The sequence below is a fragment of the Ambystoma mexicanum genome, chromosome 3p, assembly GCF_040938575.1.
Source record: "Ambystoma mexicanum isolate Mex_15411 chromosome 3p, UKY_AmexF1_1, whole genome shotgun sequence".
Taxonomy (NCBI): domain Eukaryota; kingdom Metazoa; phylum Chordata; class Amphibia; order Caudata; family Ambystomatidae; genus Ambystoma; species Ambystoma mexicanum.
Genome location: NC_090925.1, coordinates 435268678 through 435287629, shown reverse-complemented (window position 1 = coordinate 435287629; position 18952 = coordinate 435268678). Strand labels below are relative to the sequence as shown.

General features: G+C 45.2%; 1 protein-coding gene across 2 annotated transcripts in view; it reads right to left on the bottom strand.

Annotated features, from left to right (window-relative positions):
- Positions 1-18952, bottom strand: part of AURKA (aurora kinase A) — a 129647-nt gene that overhangs the window by 99327 nt on the left and 11368 nt on the right. The gene's annotated exons all lie outside the window — the stretch shown is intronic.

Sequence of the window (18952 nt, the reverse complement as noted above, 5' to 3'; positions counted from 1 at the left end):
AATATACCAGACTCTTGGCGCACATCCGCGATTGTTCAGAAAAAAAAGGTGACCGTATGGATCCTAAAAGCTATCGTCCAATTGCATTACTGGATGCCCCAGGAACAATCTTCTCTAGGCTGGTGTTAAGAGATTTTAATGTCTGGTCGGCAATAGCGAGACAATGTGATCCAGCTCAGACTGGTTTTGTGGCTGGTTTGGGAATTGTTGTGAATCCAATTACTTTAAATGCTATAAGATTACAAGCCCAGACCAAAAGACAACCAAGATATTTTGCATTTATCGATCTTCACTCCGCCTTTGATTCAGTATCAAGACCAAAACTTATGGATAGGTTAATGAAGGCGGAGGTTTGTGTCAGAATGAATGCGGAGGGCCTCTTATCAATTCCAGTTGCCACGAATAGAGGGCTGAAAAAAGGGGTGCATTTTAGCTTCAGCATGGTTGAATTTTTTTTTATTAATGACGTACATTGGATTTTTATTAACATACTGGCTGATGCTCCCAAATATGCTGTGAAAATTAGTGCATTGTGGTATGCAGATCTTGTTCTAGTATCAAAACGCCAACTGGTTTGCGTAATCTTCTGTCGGCACTGTGTTGCTATTTTAAAGAGAAAATAGCAACAAAACACAGATTGTCACATATGTCCCTAAAGGTCTTCGAAAGCACTCTGGAATGGCAAATTGAGAATATTCCTATAAAGGTGGTCCCAAATTATGTTTACTTGGGCCTTATTTTTGATGGTTGTCCATCACTACACTCAACTGAATAAGAACAGAAGCCAACTACTGCAATCTGTCAAACTAGATTGATTATTTCCAAATATGGCAAATTCTCTATAAAAGCCGCCATTACATATTGGAATCAGAATGTAGTAGCCACTATTCTCTATGGGTTAGAAACTCATTATTCCAGCAGCATTTTTGACCACATTGGAAGCTAAATTCTGGAGTGCCATTTTACACCTTCCTCAGTGTACTCCTGGAGTGCTGATTCGTAATGAATTGGGCTTAATTTCATTAACTGCTTTACATAATTGGCGCTTATGTGCCTTATTTCGTAAATGCTTGCTCTCTTCATGTGATAATTCTACATTAGCCTCCATCTCCAATTATTTACTTAATTCAACTGAAGCATTTCCAAAACAATGGTCCACAAACAACCTGACAATCTGACAATCATGGTGAATGCCGATATATCACTTGATACCCTTGTGTCTAACCCAGAACGAGCAAAAAAAATTATACATGATGGACTAGGTTGATACTAGAGCTAGATGTTTATTGTACAAAGATTTTGACTGTGCAGTATTTGGTCCCAAACGCTAGAGACACTGCATCCTATTTATGTTTGGCTCCTTCTGCCGCCACTAGATCTGCAATTTTACGCCCGAGATTCAATATTTGGCCCACTCGAGAGGTTAAAGCAAGAAGAAAACAAATTGCTCCAGACCTTAATTGGTGCCGGTTCTGTAATAATCTGGCCATTGTTGAAACCTTGCAGCATGTCATAGACTGCCCAGCTCTTACGAATTTGAGGAGATTTCACTTTGTAAATCTTGCGTATTTTGCACAAATTGACCCTGGAAATAGATGGGTCGCATCATATGAGCATCAGACTAGCAACCATTAATTTTTGAAAGGCTTTGAAGATCGAATGAATTGAGTAAAAACGCGTGGAGGCATAATTTTAATTCGAATTCTCCAATAGTGGGTTTAGCAAATTACGACTTTTAAATGGCTTTAAAAACTGTTTTCCACCAGTTCTATTAAGTTAAATTGCATTTGAAATTGTTCTGCTTTTTAACGCACTTTTTTTGATATGACATATTGATTTTGTAAATCGAACAGAATGTCCTTTTTGTAATGCATTGTTGATTTCTGAAATAATGTATAAATTGAAAAAGTTGATGTAATTTCAACTATATTCAATAAAACAAATACATTATCCATAAAAGTATTCACTTGCACAGTAAACCAACCAAGCACAAAACCTGCCATAGGCAGATACCAGAAATAGACTTGACCTGGTCCATTACAAGGTAAAGCAGTTAGGATATTGCCATTGCAAAGAAAATTCTTCAATACACCCAACAAATCAATGTGCAATGGCCCTGCACCAATAGGGTTAACTATACAGATCACTGGCTAATCTCACTGCTCTAAATAGGGGCTATCCTACTACTGCAGATTATAAAGCTTCGAGTTCACAGACAGAAATCAATCTGCTGTATTCATTTAAAAAAAAAGGAAAAACAGGTCTTTAAACTGCATCAAGAACACCCTTCAGAAACCAACCTGGCTTTATGTGGGCAGCATTTCCTATCACTTTGCAGCGCATTAACTTACTGCAGAGAATAATGGAGTTTCCCTTCCTAGAACAAGTGGTGACTGGCAGCAACCGCTTCCCTTTCCACAGGTAAGACAGACAAGGCAAACCATGACTGGCTGATCTGGCTGATCAGTGGTAATCGGTGGGCCCAAAAGGCAAACGGTCTGAATGAAGCTCAATGGGCTGGCTGAATGTCTCTGCTCTAAAGAGAACTTAGCAGTGACAGTCCTTTTAGTGCAAAGGGGTTTTGTGAAAAACTAGAGCAATACAAGCGAGAACCTAAACTGAATTTCTCACCAAAAATGCTGTGCTACATTATGCTGTGTTCATGGTCGTTCATATATCACTCAACAGAGGTTGCCAAATTCATCCACAATGTGCAAGACCCAGGGGCGGACTGACTAGATTTTCATGGTGGGCATCAGCACTTGTGATGCATTTCCAAGTTTTCCCATAGGAAAAGGGTCAGGCTTTGTGAAAATGCGTATATGGGGCCACTTTGAAAACTATTTCCAGGGCCGCTTGGCCAGAGAATCTTCCTACTGGGACGTGGTTTTCTCCCACAGAAGAGCTACTTAAGGGCTGTGGTGGGACACCAGCAACTGTATATATGCGTGTGGATGCTGATGGGACATGGCTAGCGAAGGGCTGCCCACAGAATTAGTGAAGCAGTGGAAACTAGGTGAGCGGGCTGCTTGATATCTCACTCCTTGCGGTGGGCATGGGTAGTTAATGAGGCTACCAGTTTTCAGTTTTTACTGATTTTTTTTACACAAATAGGGAAAAAACAGAAAACGGGTCCGATTCTCTGCGATGTCACTCATACATCGCAAGCCAATCACATTGCAGATAGGAATGTAAAGGTTGCATAAAAATAAGTGGCTGACAGCATATATCTTCAGGGAGCAGCAGTCACAGCAATAGTGTGTTATGGAGAAAAGGGAGCAAGCATTTCTTTCCTAAATGGCTGCATGTGTGCTTCAATAAATACATATTAGAATGCAGAAACAATACTGGTTGTCAATTATCATTTTAGATGACAAAAAAATAAATGTGGATAAATACATGTGGCAATGGCAGAAAAAAGCCTTAAATTATAAAGCACCACAAGAAAAGGTTATGGAGATAAACTAGAACCCCAGCGATATGCATATGACAATGTCAGTTATTAGGCACCAAGAACAGAATACACCACATGCGATAAAGTACTCACCCACTCAATGGGGCTGGGGCATCAGACCTGCCTGATATAGCTAGGTTCAGTTTCAAAGCTACTAGCTAAGATAAGTCACTCTCTACCTCTTACTTGCCAAGGGTAAATCGCCACTAGCCGACGGCTAGAAGACTGCACATTTTACACCCTGTAACATTATGCTATACTGCTGTACTGCCTTTTAGGCCCCCCCCCCGCTCCATCACTCAGCGCAGCAAACATGCACTTTTTGCCTTGGATTACAGGCATGCCACACTACCAAAACTTACTGCAACCCTTTTGCACAAGCGCTTAGTTTCCTCTGGAAGCATTCTGACCAATCTGTTAAGTGGACAACTGCAGAGGGCCTTATCCATGGCCACAAACCACCGCCCCCCCCCCCCCCCCCCCCCCAACAACCCTCTCCCCCTACCATCTGGTGAGGAAAGGAAGGACTGAATGGGATGTCTCAGCAGCAGGTTCGATTGATTGACACTTGGCAAGGCCTTCAGTCTCCTTGGTCCTGCGGTTTTGGTGCCTTTTTATCAGCTCCAAGAAAGGACAGTATTCGCCCGCTCGATCTTTGATTTGAGAGGACTTGGATGAGTGAAGTCACTCCTATGGAGTGAAACTGGAGCTCATGGTATTTGTAATTTATTGAATTTATATAGCACTTTAATCCAAAGCGCTTTACATGAGGAACATACAAGCATAAAATGGCAATTGAATGCCAGCTCGAAAACAGCACAATGAACAATTTACATTGCTGAGGTAATGCGAGAGTGGAGAGGGACAGGTGTGAGGGAATGGGCGATATGAGTGGATGCAGAAGGGGAGGCGAGAAGGTGTGAGGGAGAAGAGTGGAAAGAATAAGACTAGATAAGAGCAGGAGGTATGGTAGAGGGAGTAGAGGTGAGGGATGAGGAAGCGAAAGGTGTTAGGGAGGGAAATGGAAAAGAAGATTTTAGAGAAGAGCGGAAGGAAGGGTAGGAGGGAGAAGAGCGGATGGGGAGGCGGTTCCAGTAGAACGGAGCGAGTAGGAAAGAGCGAGAAGTGCACAAGGTGGTGGAGGAGGAGAGAGTAGATAAAGATCAGCATAGCGGGGACGAGAAGGGGTATAGAAGTAAGGGAGGAAAGGTAGGCGGGGCAAGACCATAGAGGGGTTTGAAGGCAAGACAGAGAAATTTGAATTTGAGCTGGGAGTGAAATGAGAGCCAGCCTAGATAGGTGAGAAGAGGAGATTGAGTCAAGAGGTGAGAGAAGGCAGAGGGAGCGGATGGCGGAGTGGTAAACCGATTTGAGTTGGGAGGGGAGTCCAAAGAAGAGGGAGGAACAGAATAAGGTTAGGGGGGAGGGGGGGGTCGAATTTTACGAACAAGACTTGGCAGTGAGAAATGTGGCGAGATAGGGAGAGGTGAGGGTCAATATGAAGACCAAGGTTACGGGCATGGGGAAAGAAGGAGAGTTGGGAGGGGGAAGAACGAAAGGGGTGAGGAAGAAGAGTGTTGGCAGGGAAGAAAAGGAGTTCAGTTTTTTCAGCATTAAGAGCAAGGAAGTGAGGACATCCAGGATTTAATAGCAGAAAGGCAAGAAGAGAGCTTATCTTGAATGTCGGGAGAGGAGAAGGAGAGGAAAAGCTGGGTATCATGGGCGTAGAAATGGTGAGAGATACCAAGTGAGGAGATAGGAGCTAAGAAGGAAGTATATAGTTAGAAAAGAAAGGGGGCCAAGGACAGAACCTTGGGGACCCCATGGTTGAGAGGATATGTGCGAGAGGTGGAGCCACCCCAGGAGACAAAAAGGTGCCATTAGAAAGCTAAGAGGAGAGCCAGTTAAGGACAGTCTTTGAGGCCAAATGAGGAGAGGGAGTTAAGAGGATGGTCAACAGTATCAAAAGCAGCGGAGAGGTCAAGGAGAATAAGAATGGAGGAGTGCTTAGAGTAGCGTGCAGAAAGAGTTAACAGATGAGGGTGGTTTCAGTGGAGTGTAGAGGGCGGAAGTCGGATTGGGTAGAGGGAGTGGTTAAAGATGAAGGAAGAGCGTTAAGAACAGACAATACGTTTCAGAAGTTGAGAGGAAGGGTAGGAGAGAGATGGGGCGATAATTGGATGCAAGGTGGGGATTAGCAGAAGGTTTTTGAGAATAGGGCTAATAGTCGGTTGGATTCGACCTTGCCAAGACATTGCACTGAAAATGGGTCAGAAGTCTTAGTCGCAATCTGCAGCCCAAGAGAGGCACAGCACCTCTGGAGATGGTGCCATTTGTATTTCAGGCTGGTTGGTCCCATCAACCAAAGGGAAGGAATGGTCCTCTTCAGATCCGTCTATAAGAAAACCGGGTCAGGACAGCAGCGGCCGCTTCTATCACTGTAAGGGTCAGCAGGTGTCTCTGGTCTTCTGGATCTTCTGTTCTTCTGTTCCAGTGATCAATTTGCCTTTCACCTCAGGAACCTCACCTTTTAGTCTGTTTTCCCCCACTCCTCTGCAAACAGTATTGTTCAGATAGAGGCGGGTGGCTATCCAATTGTCCAATCAGGACAGCCAGAAATTGGCGACTGGTTCTATTCAGGCACTCGGCAGACAAGGAGTGAATAACTCCTCCCCCTACTTCCTACCTGCCCAGACACAATGAAGCCTAGGTGGGGACAGCCAAGGGTTCCCACCAATGGCAAAAAACAAAGACCTCCCCCTCCCACAATGGTAGAAGGGCTAACAAAGAACCACGATAGAAATGGTGAAAAGAAAGGAGCCACCATGGGAACATAGGTGACCCTATTGTACATAACCAAGGCTGAATACAGTAGAAAATAGAACAGTTAAGGCACCCACTTCCAACAGCCATAACTATAGGGTTGTCTATGTGACTAAAGTCACAGGAGAATACATAAGGGAGATACTAGGTACTCCCTGTGCTAATCTGTCAAAGTATCCCGCTATCATTAACAGTAGTTAGGAATAGTGAAAGAATCTCAAAGGAGAACCCCAAGGGTTCCCACCAACACTGAACATAAGGTGATGTGTGCTGCAAAAGGTTAACAGATGCCTTCAGAGAGATAAGGAAAGCAGATTCCATAGTAAACCTAAAACAGCAAATGAATGAAGAGGTCAAATGCTCCATTCAGGCTAGAAAGAAAAAGGTCCAGAAGTCATAAGTGCTGGGGGCCTCACTAGGAGAGGGGATGAAGCACAAAATGACTTACTGCTGGTTAGGGGGGGGGGGATTTAACAAATCTAGGAAATATCCAGCAGCACTAAAGCGAGCTTATGGTTTTCCCAGTTCTACTCATGGGTTGGATCTCAAATCCAAGGTCATCTAAACAAAAAGTGCCAGTCAGTATTCAGGTACACCCAGAAGGAATGTATAATGGGTCTAGGGCCAGAAGTATACACCAGACAAAACCACAAAGGTGGGTGCAGTGCTGAGCTCAGCACATACTTGAACAGCCATTTTAGGCCTTGGATTCCCCCTCAACAAAATAAATTAAAAGCATAAAAAAAGGCACTAACAGGACTCAGATTGAGACTAGCTTAATGGCTAACATAAAAGTACTTTGTCTGATGCAACAGATACTCAAAGCTGTTGGTGAGACTTCACAGAAGACCTTGCCAACCTTCACCTCATATGAGCCCCCAACTGAACGGACTACTGGAAGCACCATGCTCAACACCACCCTCTCAGACTGACACGTGCTTCTGAAACACCTGAAAACCGAAAGCACCCTGGTACACAGAACTCAGTAATCAAGAAACAAGAGAAAACCTGGCACTGCTCCAAGACTGCATCAGACATGGCACTCAAAGAACTCTGCAACCCACTGACTAATCAACACAGCCAAGGCCTCTAAACACCATAGCAGAAGCAGACAAAAGAGCCCCCCACCCCTCAAAGCGGTTAAGCACTGCGCCAACCCGCTACAATACTCTGCCATACCACACCATCAAAATATCCACCATCATCAAAATCATTGACAATCTTGCCATAAACACCAACTCTGCATCCACAGACCCACCTCATGTCCCATTGTAAAATCTCCATACCCTGGACAACATTTAAGACACTACAGATGACCTGGTAGCAACCCTAGCTGCCCTCAAAGCCATCTCACAGAACACTTAAGATCCTCCCGGAAGCTAATCGACCCTAAAGACATGGCAGATCCTCCTCTAAAGAAACCCAATATGGATCTCGACAACCTAGGTAAATCACCCATCACCAACTTCCCTTCCTAGGTAAGAATGAGAAGCCGCAAAACTGCAGCAACAGACACCAACACCACCTACCAATCTAAGTTCAGACCCAGATGCAGCACAGACAGCAACCATACAGGTGGACGCTGCCCTCAACAGCCACTCCTGCCTCCTGGTTCTACTGGACATCTTGGCCACTTTCAATACAGTAGGCCACCAGGCACTCACCAACACCCTATGTTGATAAAAAACCTTGTCTGAAGCTCATTCAAGTACTACCTCTTGAACCACCAGATGTTTGTTCAAATAGACACCTACATCACCAATGCTACATGTCACCTATGGGTTGGGGCGGAAACACCAAAAATAATTTAAAGATTCGATTGTTTTTCATGAAAAAATAATTGCAGTAAAAACCCCACGAAAAAACATCTGATGAAAAGACATGGAACCCACCTGTGGAATCCTGCGTGGTTCCAAACCTTTGCCCAGAATCTGAGCCGCTGGGAGCCCTCCCAGTCACCAACACCATCCACATTCACCAATACTCAGATGACCCAGCTATACCTGAAGATTGTCATCCACATGCTCAAAACATGCCTCTAATTGATGGTCTTGGGCGTCTAGTTTATACTTAAAGCTCAACCCATCAAAGACCGAAATCCTACTCACCAACACCTAACACCCAGATCTGGCTAATCACCATGAACCCCGAGGGCCTCACCCCCCAAGCTCACCTACACCAAGTCCTTCAGCTTACACATGGACAAACACCTCTCCTTCAAAACAGATATAGCTAAGAAAGTCAAGACTGCTTGGTATCAGTTCTCCCTCCTATAGAAAGGCAAAACCCTTCCGTACGGACAGCTTTAGATCCACCATGCAAGCAAAGATCCAATCCCACCTGGATGGGAGCAATGCCCTCCTTGAAGGCCTCCCATCCTCCATTGTGCCCCTGAGAAATGTCCTACGTGCGCCCACACTCATCAGGGGGTCTATGCAGATTCGATCACATCACCCCAGCACACAGACCTTCACTGGCTCCCACTAAACGTACAAATAACCTTAAAGTCTTGCTGCATCATCTATAAGGCAGTTGCCCTCAAGTCAACCAGCAACCGCAGAAAAGCTCTGCATCTCCGGTGGACAGTGCACCACCAGAAGCCAGGAAACCTGCAGACTTGAAAGCCACTGCTGCAAAATGGAAAGGACCGGAAGACCAACCTTCTCTGCCTACGCCCAAGACTATGGAACCTCCTCCCCACAATCAGACTAGGTCCTACAATTCAAAAAAGACCTCAAGAGCCACCTCTTCAAGGAGTCTCCGCTCAACACCTAGGCCATCACATCGGCCCGCCGCGCCACTTGCTAGCCACCACCCGCCCCTCTACTTTCACCCTCTACTGATGTACCCCTCTGTATCCTCCCCCACCCACTGTAGATCGGTTAGAAAAGTGCTCCATTATGCATCTATATTATATACCTTTAAAGAGCCAATTTGCTTCTCAAGCCAAGGGGCAGCACCAAAAACATAACAAAAATCCACGTTACAACTGCCATAAACTAAGTCAAAATGGGAGGGCGTTAAGAACCCCTGTGCAATGAGACATGAGCTACCATCAAAATGTCCATTTTAATTTGCAAGCATACATAAAATGCTGCTCGCCCCTCAATTCTGCACATACACTCACCCATTTCTTGCTATTGTAGGGTGCCCAGTAGAATTACATTACATGCCAGCACAACCTCAGAGGTTCCTCCGACTGCAACGATCATAAGCCAAAAAGAGAGAAAGGGAAAGCAAAAAGATGTCTGCTAACAGGGGCAGTAACTGCTTAATACTGCAACAAAAAAAAATTCTTTAAGAATACTGAAAAGTTCAAATGCGTGCAAAGTAGCCACAGGGCGAGAAGCTCCAGATAATGAGCTACAACCTGCACTTCAATTACTAGAATCAGATATAGGTCTGAAAAATATACTTTCAGGGACCCAAAATAGCTTCAGCCCCATAAAGTATGCCTAAATGACACCCATTAAAAAGTACCACAGAAAGTTGCCACAGACCAAAATAAATGCAAGACTAACCAAAAGTATGACTCGTATGCTTCAATTATTGAAGCTAGAGGACTGGCCAAAGGGGAACTGGCCCTGGATGGGTGGTTTTAAGGGGCAAGGTTATAGCCATCTCTAATGTATTTATTATGCATTTGTAAGGCGCTTATATATCAAGTACATTTTGTTCAAATCGCCCACAGGGCAACAGGGTGGGGACATGGGAATGATGAACACAATGAGAGGGGCAGACCTTATAACGTGTAAGTACAGAGCAGAGGAAGGGGGAAAGGCATAAATGCTAGGTGTGTCAAGAGCTAGGGCGTGAGCAGCTGTAAGTGCCTAGGCAGAGTGGTCAACCGCCAATAAAGAAGTGCAAGGCCTCTAGTGACCATAGGTCAGTGGGTGCCAAGGTAAAGTGTGTGGTGGAGTGGAGGCTGTAGGCGATCGGGCGTGTGGGAGGCCATGATTTGTGATGACACATGGACCCTGGTCACAAATCTTAGCAACTGTGGGACTTAACAGTGGAGGGAGGAAGAGAAGGAGGTGAAAAGGAAAGTCTTAAAGGAGTTTCTGGAATTTTAGATCATTCCAAAGGAGAGCTTGCTGAGGAGAGATCCAGCTCACTGTTTAGCGAAGCGCTTAACAAACAGTTGGTGCGCGGGGAGTGTAAAGATCTAGAGGGGGGTATTTAGTGAGAGCAAGTTGTAGATCATTTGGCCCCTGGGCGCCCAGCCCCAGACAGTCTTGTGGATGATGCAGAGGGATTTGAATGTGATCCTTGCAACAACCAGGAGCCAGTGGATAGTTTAGGCCGAAAGAGATGCCGTCCACGGGCTTGAGGCCACATCTTGCAGCCATATTGTGGATTAGCTGGAAGAGTCAGAAGAGGGTAGATTCAGAAAAAGGCTATGCAGTAAAGTTGAGAGAACCAGAGCTCTAGAGACATTGAGCTTCAGGGGGAAAAGGGAGAATTCCTTTGAGGCGGTTGAGATGAAAGTGGGACTTCTTGGCAGGGTACTGAACGTGATGGAAAGAAATTCAAAGAGGAAGGTTTCTGGCTTCAGTTGAGGGAGAAGATAAGAGCCCATAGAAGATGGCCAGAGTGAGGGACAAAGAGGGAGCAGGAGTCCCAATGGGAAGGATCTTGGTCTTGCTGGCATTGAAGCAGCGATCATTGAAAGTACACCAGGGCTGAATGGCAGATAGGCAGTCAGGAATGGAGGATCTAAGAAAAGGATGAGAGGGAAGTTTGAAGAGGAGTGGTGCGTCATCTGCATAACACTGGATAAGGTAGAAATTAGGTGTGCAAGCAGAGCAAGGTCGTTGGAGCCAGGGAGAAAGGTTGGAGGCCCGGGGGACGCCACAGGTGGCAATGGAGGGGGGGGGGGGGGGGGAGAGAAGGAGCCCAGAATAACCTGGGATAGACTGTCACTGAGGAAAGGTCAGCTAGTCCAGTGCCTGTTCCGAGAAACCTAGGGTGTTGTGGAGCCGTTTTATGAAGATGGATTGGCTGACGTATCAAATGCAGAGGAGAGATCAAGTAGCAAGAACATTTGGAATCAAGCGATGCTAGCAGTTCCTCTTCAGAAGGGCAGTTTCAGTGCTTCTGGATGCTCTGAATCCAGATGGTGGATACAGCCAACATGTTCATTATGCCGGGTCAGTTGGGGGGTGGGGGGAGGGACCAGCCTCTCCAGGAGTTTTCCCCAAGGACGGAGGTGATAGATATTGGGCAGTAGTTTAATAGACAAGACAGGTTTGCAGAAGGTATTTCTCAGGAGGGGCACTGAGTGTGGGGGCAAGGGAGCCAATATTGTCCTTAATGGTTCTAGAGGAGCAGGGGGGAACCCATTTGGAGGGGACCTTCATGGAGTGGACAACCCTGGTAACCTCATCAGGTGTAGTAGGAGAGGTGGCGTCAGGTTCCCCTTCAGCTTGCAATACAGGGGAAGTCCAGAGCAGGGGTTAGGTGCACGTGAGTAACTGATTTTTACTTGTTCATTTACTATTAAAGCTAAAACTAGTTTCCTTAACCCAAACATTGTAGGAGGCACAGGAGTGTCCCATTTCAAGATGAGGGAATAGTGCTTAGTGCCGATTGGCCCCTTGGCTTGAGGTAGTTTGGAATCTTGTGCGCAATTTTAACTGCCTTTCATTCAGACACTTGGCACAAAGCCCCTGTTTAAGACGCCAGCTAAAAATTCAAATAAAACATTTACTGAGAAAAAGATAACCCAAGACAAGGTAAAGCAGATCAGAGCAAGTGCAGAGAGATTTCTGACAGCAGCAACTGGAAGCAAAGTGCATTCTTTAATTACTTAAGCACTTGTGTAATAAATGTGCTCAAGTCGGCGATCCTTGCGTTGCGCGTATAGAGTGCCTGGGAGAAGTGAGGAGGAGATTGTGGAGGGGTTGGCTAGTTCCCTGCAGATTTTAAAGAGTTCAGCTGTGTTGAATGCACTAGAGACGTGGGCCTGGATGGAACTGGAGAGTCTGGATTGCCTTAGGAGTAGGCAACAAGCCAGTTTGTCAGAGGGCGAGACTGAGGTCTGCCACTTCCGTTGCAGTTCTGCAAGTTCAGTCATTCCAAGTGCTACACTTGGAGGCATGTTTCAGGCGGATCCTAATAACTGGGGCAAGAATGTTTAGGGTAGTGGGAATGGCAAGATGGAGGCATCATCTTTAGTAGGGAGCAGGGGGGCGGGAAATGAAGGTAGATGCAAAGGCAGCAAATGACACTAGTTTAATCGGACGGATGCTCGCGAACGAGGTCGGCATTGCAGGAGGAGTATGCTTGCCTTGCAGTAAAAACACCCCTTGCTTCACACAAACATTTAATATTGGAACAGACCACGAGTGAAAATAACCCAGGTAGCAGCTGCACTAATAGTAGCTTGAGACCCTCACTCAGTGTTAGTATTTAGCTCATGATTTAACGACCTGCCATGAAGAAAAGCAGCGCCAAGTGTATTAAAGTTATTGCTTTCCAGAATAACCTCACTTACGGACAAAGGTTTGCTGTCGTTTTGCACAGTTTTAACACATTGTGAATGAATAAACTTGACTGCCAGACAGCACTGTGCTGGTATCTCATTCTCAGTGTGTCCCACAAACCGGCATTATGACTGGATTTACCACAGTCCTAGAGAACATGGCTAGATTGCCACAAGTATATCACTACAAATTTACTATGTTTTGGCATTTGTATAAAAAGGTGCATTAATATACCTTTATAAGAAATGTAACATGGTCATCTACTGTACACAAAGTTGTAGTTGCATCTCATTTGGAAGTTAGATATGTTGCATACTATACATCAGCGCCTGTTTATGCAGAGAAAGCAAGCAGACTTGCATCACAGAAAAAGGCTGCCACAGAGATTGTAACTAATGATTAACAGATGTAGGGGCAGAGTTAACAGCAAATATGGTTTAATAAATGAGGGAAAGCAGCAAGATGAACCAAACAAACTAAAATAAAGAAATGGGAAGCAATTTCAAGGGAATCTTGAAAATGAAGCCACGTAAAACAGATTTGGAAGAGAGGCGTCAACAGAATAGAGTACAAGACATAGAAACAAAGGAATAGGAGAGTTCAATTGATATACATATAAATAATTCAAGGACTGCAATCTTTTAGGTGCTCCATTCATGAGACCGACTTCTCTCCAGTTCCGGAAGCACCCCAAGAGCTTCCTCTTTGCTTACCTCCAACTCTCTTCGTAAATACCTTCCGACTCAAGCGCTTCAATCCTCCAACTCCCCCAGGGTCTGTCGCTTCTCCAATTAACACAGTGGTAGATCTTTCTTCGGCTGGGGCCTCTCTGGAACAGCCTCGCTGCCTCTCTGAAACAAGGAGTACCATCTCCAGTTCCGGAAGCACCTCAAGACCTTCCACTGCTACTGCCCGCTCTTCCTCTCACCTGCTGATTTCCAGTCTGATACTGCACTGGTCCTCTGGCTACCCGCCAATTCGGGCCCAGGTCCCTGCACGCCCAGTTGCATACCTGAACTAAGTGCACGGGTTGCCAGGAGGCAGATCTGTCATCTGTAATTCTACAGTTCCCCTATCTGCCCTTTTGGACACCTGCTGTCTGCCCTTAACCCTGCCAACTGCTGCCTGCACTGGTCGTTTCGATCCCATGTACAGCAATGGCCGCACTTGCGCAATCTCAAGGTCAGTTGGCCTAGTAAGATCGTCGTCTGTCCTCCCTCTGTTACCCTTCCTTGCCTCGCCGCACCTTGAAACACTTGTGTATAGGCGCATTACAATATAGCTTTTAGGTCATAAGCAACTCTTAGTCCGAGGAATATTCAGATCCTTCCAGCTCTAATTCCAATTTTGACCCTGTAAAATATACAGCAACTCGCGACACTGGACAAAAATTCACAGTGAGCTCCGGGCTATGCTGAAAACATCAAAACGCCATAACAAAAATAAAAGGGTCAAACGGTAAAAGCTAGAATTTAATGGATGAGAAATCCACTGAATCCTGGCGCAGACAAATGAAATCTGCAACTGAAAGGTCTCATGGGAGATACTGAATGCCAGAACCTGGAGCCAACAACTTCGATTTTATGGACCCAGAGACCCATGCTGAGGGAACTGTTCTAGGATACACAATTTGGTCCACCAAGAACAGGTGGCGTCATGGCCCCCTGGGATGTAGTAAAATGACATTTGCATCCGAAAGGAAACACTTAAGGTAAAGTAAGTCCGCTCCTACAAGGGCAGAATTTGCATCTTTCAAGTTCAATCTCCAGAGGTTATATTATGTGATTTCATAGTTTGTAGTAAACATCCATAGGTAAAAATATGTTAACCCACTAAACACCCTTCCCAACTTATTTTAGGACTGGTGCAATTATATAAACAAACTTCAGTCCTAGAATAGTGTTGGATAGAGGCATAAGAATTGTTTCCATGACTAGGTTTATTTCCAGCAATGAAATAACTAGGTACCTCTAGAAGCTACAAAAGGATATTGTATTCAAGAAAGCAGAGGCCGGTGAAAGACACAGCTGGACCCTTCCACTTGGCATAAACTACAGGTGATAGCAGCAGGAGACCATAGCCAGTGGCATAGAAGCGAGAAAGGAAAGCCTGATGCACCAAGACCACCCTGTGGAGGGAGACAACCACAACAAAGTCACAAGAAAAAGCTTGGTGAGCCAAGAACCACCATGGAAGCTAGATCAGAACACACTAGGTATACCCCATGCTTACATTCCCAGATGGATTACAGTTCTGGGCAGATCTAAAGCAAAAATGTCAGGGACACCAGTAAGGGATAAGATTTAACTCTTACTCTGGAAACTAATGACCAGCTGAGATTTAATGACCAGCTGAGATTTAACCAACACACGGGACAGGACCAACCAGGTTGCTTGAAGACTCATCCATTTTTTTGCTGCCAGAAATTGTCTTACTGTTATTTGGTCGTACCAACTAGTTCAGCTGTCGGGGAGATAGAGATTGTTTAAGGCACAGACAACTTCATACTCCAGTTCTTTCTTGGCCGACTGCTAACGCTGGCCAACAAGAGGATTTTGCATGGGGTTATGACAGAGCCCGATTTGTTTTACCCTTTTGTAATGGCTTGGCAGGCGAAGAACTATGGTGTTAAGGGTTGCCCACAGGATAGGATTTATTAGAACACTTCCAGCCATCACCTCTAGATTTGCCATCGTCACTTTACATACACCAATATGATACACTCAATAGTTCTCCGTCCAATTAAAAACCCACCCAGTAAATGCAGAGTACGGATTTCCTTCACTTTTAAGATAGTTGACAAGGAGGGGAGATGCAGGCAAACAAATAACTCACAATAGCAACAGAATACTGCTCCAATGAATGCCAAAGGAGATACCAGAGGTGATGTCTTCCTAACCTTCAAGCTGCAGCAGAGGGCCATACAATATTAATGTGACATACATTCTACAGCTCAGTCAAGTCAAGGTTGGATAGATGTGGACATGCCCAAATGGTTGGTTAACGGTCTGGAGGGATCTCAGAAATGGGATTCATGGCATTCTGAGCACATCCCAATGCTTTGTGCACAAGACCGAAGGTTGTCAAAACCTTACCCACAAGATTATATTTGAAAGAACATGCATTTGACAACACCGACCTGCGATAGATCTACAGCAATGAGATGAGCACTTCGAGAAAGAAGCCAGACAAAAACAAACAGGAAATTAAGGCACTCAGAACACAAACTAAAGAAAACACTATTAAGCCAACTAGGCGGTGGGGGCTATAGAGAAATGAACAGCATTAACGTACCAAGCTGAATTTTGGATCCACAGAAGAACAACCCATCCAAACTTCTGGCTTATCAGTTAGGGGGGGCAGTACTAAAATAAAGGTAAAAGGTAGCATGGACAGGAATTCACCCTTTTTGGAAAGATGCCACCCACCTTCTCCCCTAAAGAATTGAGAAAGAAATGTAATTGCCCATAACTGAGGATGATATCATGAACACAAAAAGCCAATATTAGGGAATTCCTAGGCCCCGACTGCCATTCCACTCTTTTACAAACAGTGTCTCAATGCAGCAATTAACCACATTTAAAGAAATTTTGCAGCAACGACCCATCACAATAAAAAAAGGTTACAACTTCAGTCCTACAACAGCAAGGGAAAGATCCAGAGATATGCACCTTGTAAATGTGGCTGCAAAGGGATACAATACTGGCACAGCGTGTGGAACAAATCCTTCCAATTAAGACTGGCAGAACCAATGTTGCTTTGACACTGGATGCCAAGCAGACCATAAGTCCACAAGTTCACATCCATTCTGGTCTCGAGATGCTGAAAAAGCCCCTGCCTGGGTGTAATGCGATTGGGGAGGGTGAATGCCCTGGACGTGGTGGACCCTGATTTTAAAAATGCAACAATGGCCATCTACACCACTGCGGAGAATCAGGAGGACACACTTGCAGATGACACCCTTTATTAGTAAAGGTAGGTCTAATTTGCCCTATATGGGTGGTCCCTGTCTAGATAACGAAGGTGCTTGTTTGTCAGCCGTGAATGCCCAAAGAAACAAGTCTGCTGTTAAAAACTGTCTGACCATACCACCAAGAAAAATGTGCTTAGGTCAGACTTCTCCTGAGGCTTCTGCTAGTACCAGTCTTTAATATTCAATCTGAAAATAGTCTTGTGACTTCATGCATCAATTTCTTTAACTTCCCAAGAGGGATGCTCAAGTTTTTCTTCACTTTGAATCTTTTGGCCAGTTTAATTTTTGGTCATAAACCGGCTTGTAATTCCTCGGGGCACATTTTTCCTGGGCTTATACTTTAAGAATTCCACTCTTATTGAATAACCAGTGCTATTTCGATTTAGGTCTGTCGGCTCGTAGCCTGTTCTGTCCAAGTATTGTATGGCTCTTGTGCGGGATGCTTAGCTCCCCCTTCTCATGGTATTTTGTGGCATTGGTTCCATTTTCCAGCTTAGCAACAGTTTGTCTTGATTCGCAACCTTACTTTCCATTTGTTTTCCCAGTTCACCCAGTTTTAGTTGTGCAATATACTAAAACCCTTGAATCTCCCTGTACCACTTCTTTCTTTAAGGGGGGAACGTTGTCAGAGCTTTCAGTCTCGGGTCTCGTCCCACAGATTAAGTCTATACCCTGAGTTTCACGTCTGCTTACTTCTTCCTTCTCTGGAGTCCCTGTGCTCTCCTGCACTCATGCAATCCTCTGGTCCAGGCAGTCCGCCGACATTCTTCAGACCATCGGTCGACCATAGATGCATCTATTGTCTCGCCACCACCACCTCTGCTTGGGTCACTGCCCTGTCATTTTACCAAGTCTCTGGACTTTCGTAGCTTTGGCTTCCCATGTAGCAGTTAAGTTTGAAACCTGCCGGTTTCCAAATGTTCTCATCCAGTGTTGGAGCTTGGGACCTCCCACAGCCTCAGCCTATGATCCTCTTCCCCCAGCTTCTCTCCTCCCTGTTTAGAGGCACGCTTTTGAACATACTTGTCCCAGTAAGGCGGACGTCTGGCTTTAAAGAGAAACTAACTTTTCTTACAAGAGAACTATACCCCGTAGGAGTTTCTTCATCCCAGTCAGAGTTCTTATTTGCTGGTGTTTTAAACACCGACCCCCCATGTAGGCCACGTCCGGTCTAGCTAGCAGGAGTTCGTCCTGGGAATGGGGGGGGGGTTCTCATGGGTAGGTCTCACTTGCCCATAACCCCTAGGGAGGGTATTGCAGAGCTGGCTCACCTTAAAATCACAAGGGAGGCGGCCTCTTGGGGAGAAGGGACGAATTACCCCGATTTGTCACTGCACTTTCAACTAGCATTTGGGTAATGGGTAACTACAGTCCCATTCTGGTTATGGAGCGGCAACAAGAGGTGCTCCCCTCCCCATAGCTGTTTGCATGGGTGGTGGAATGCCTGGAACACTACAGTGTGCCCAGACAGTTTTGCTTCTGATGAGGAGTATAAGATCTCCCATTGCGGACAATGTGTTGCTGCACCTCTACAGAGCCAAGACATCAGTCCTGGTACACATCTGTCTGGGAAACCTTGAAATTTCCTACAAGAAGCTCAATAGGTGGGGGAGGGGGGCAAGGAACAGATTTTTGGTGGAAGAAAAATAACCACCATTTATTGAAGGGGGGATTTTGGTGAGCCCCGACAACCCACTGGAAGAGGTCCAGACAGAAGGATTTAGAAGGTAGAAGACATCTCATGGCAAAGAGGAAGATATGGGGCAAGAGATCACCATGGCCCTACTGCTCCTAGCGCACCAGCTCCAGTTTGTGGACTCTGCCCTTCACACCATAGGACATTAATAGGGGAAGTTCAACGTATAAAAAATATTTGTAAACAAATACCAATGTAACATTTTGAGCAAATTAGGCTCAAACTCACAAATGTCAAGAACTAGGGAGGCATCCATTTTGTAACTGGATGAGCCTCCTGTGCTTGTAAGCTCTGCCCTCGCGGCAATATTAAAGCAAAAGCCACCTACTGGTACCTTTTGTTAATTACAGCTGGCTTTTGGTCCATTAGTGAAAGAGCAGAGAATGCAGACAGCATCCTTTCTGCTGGCTGGTAGTGCTTTTTTTATTTAGAAAGAAAACCACAGCAATTATAAATACGTTGTATTTATTGCAGTGGCTTTCGCTTGAGTTTCCCGGGCAGACTCAGTGAAAGTAACATCT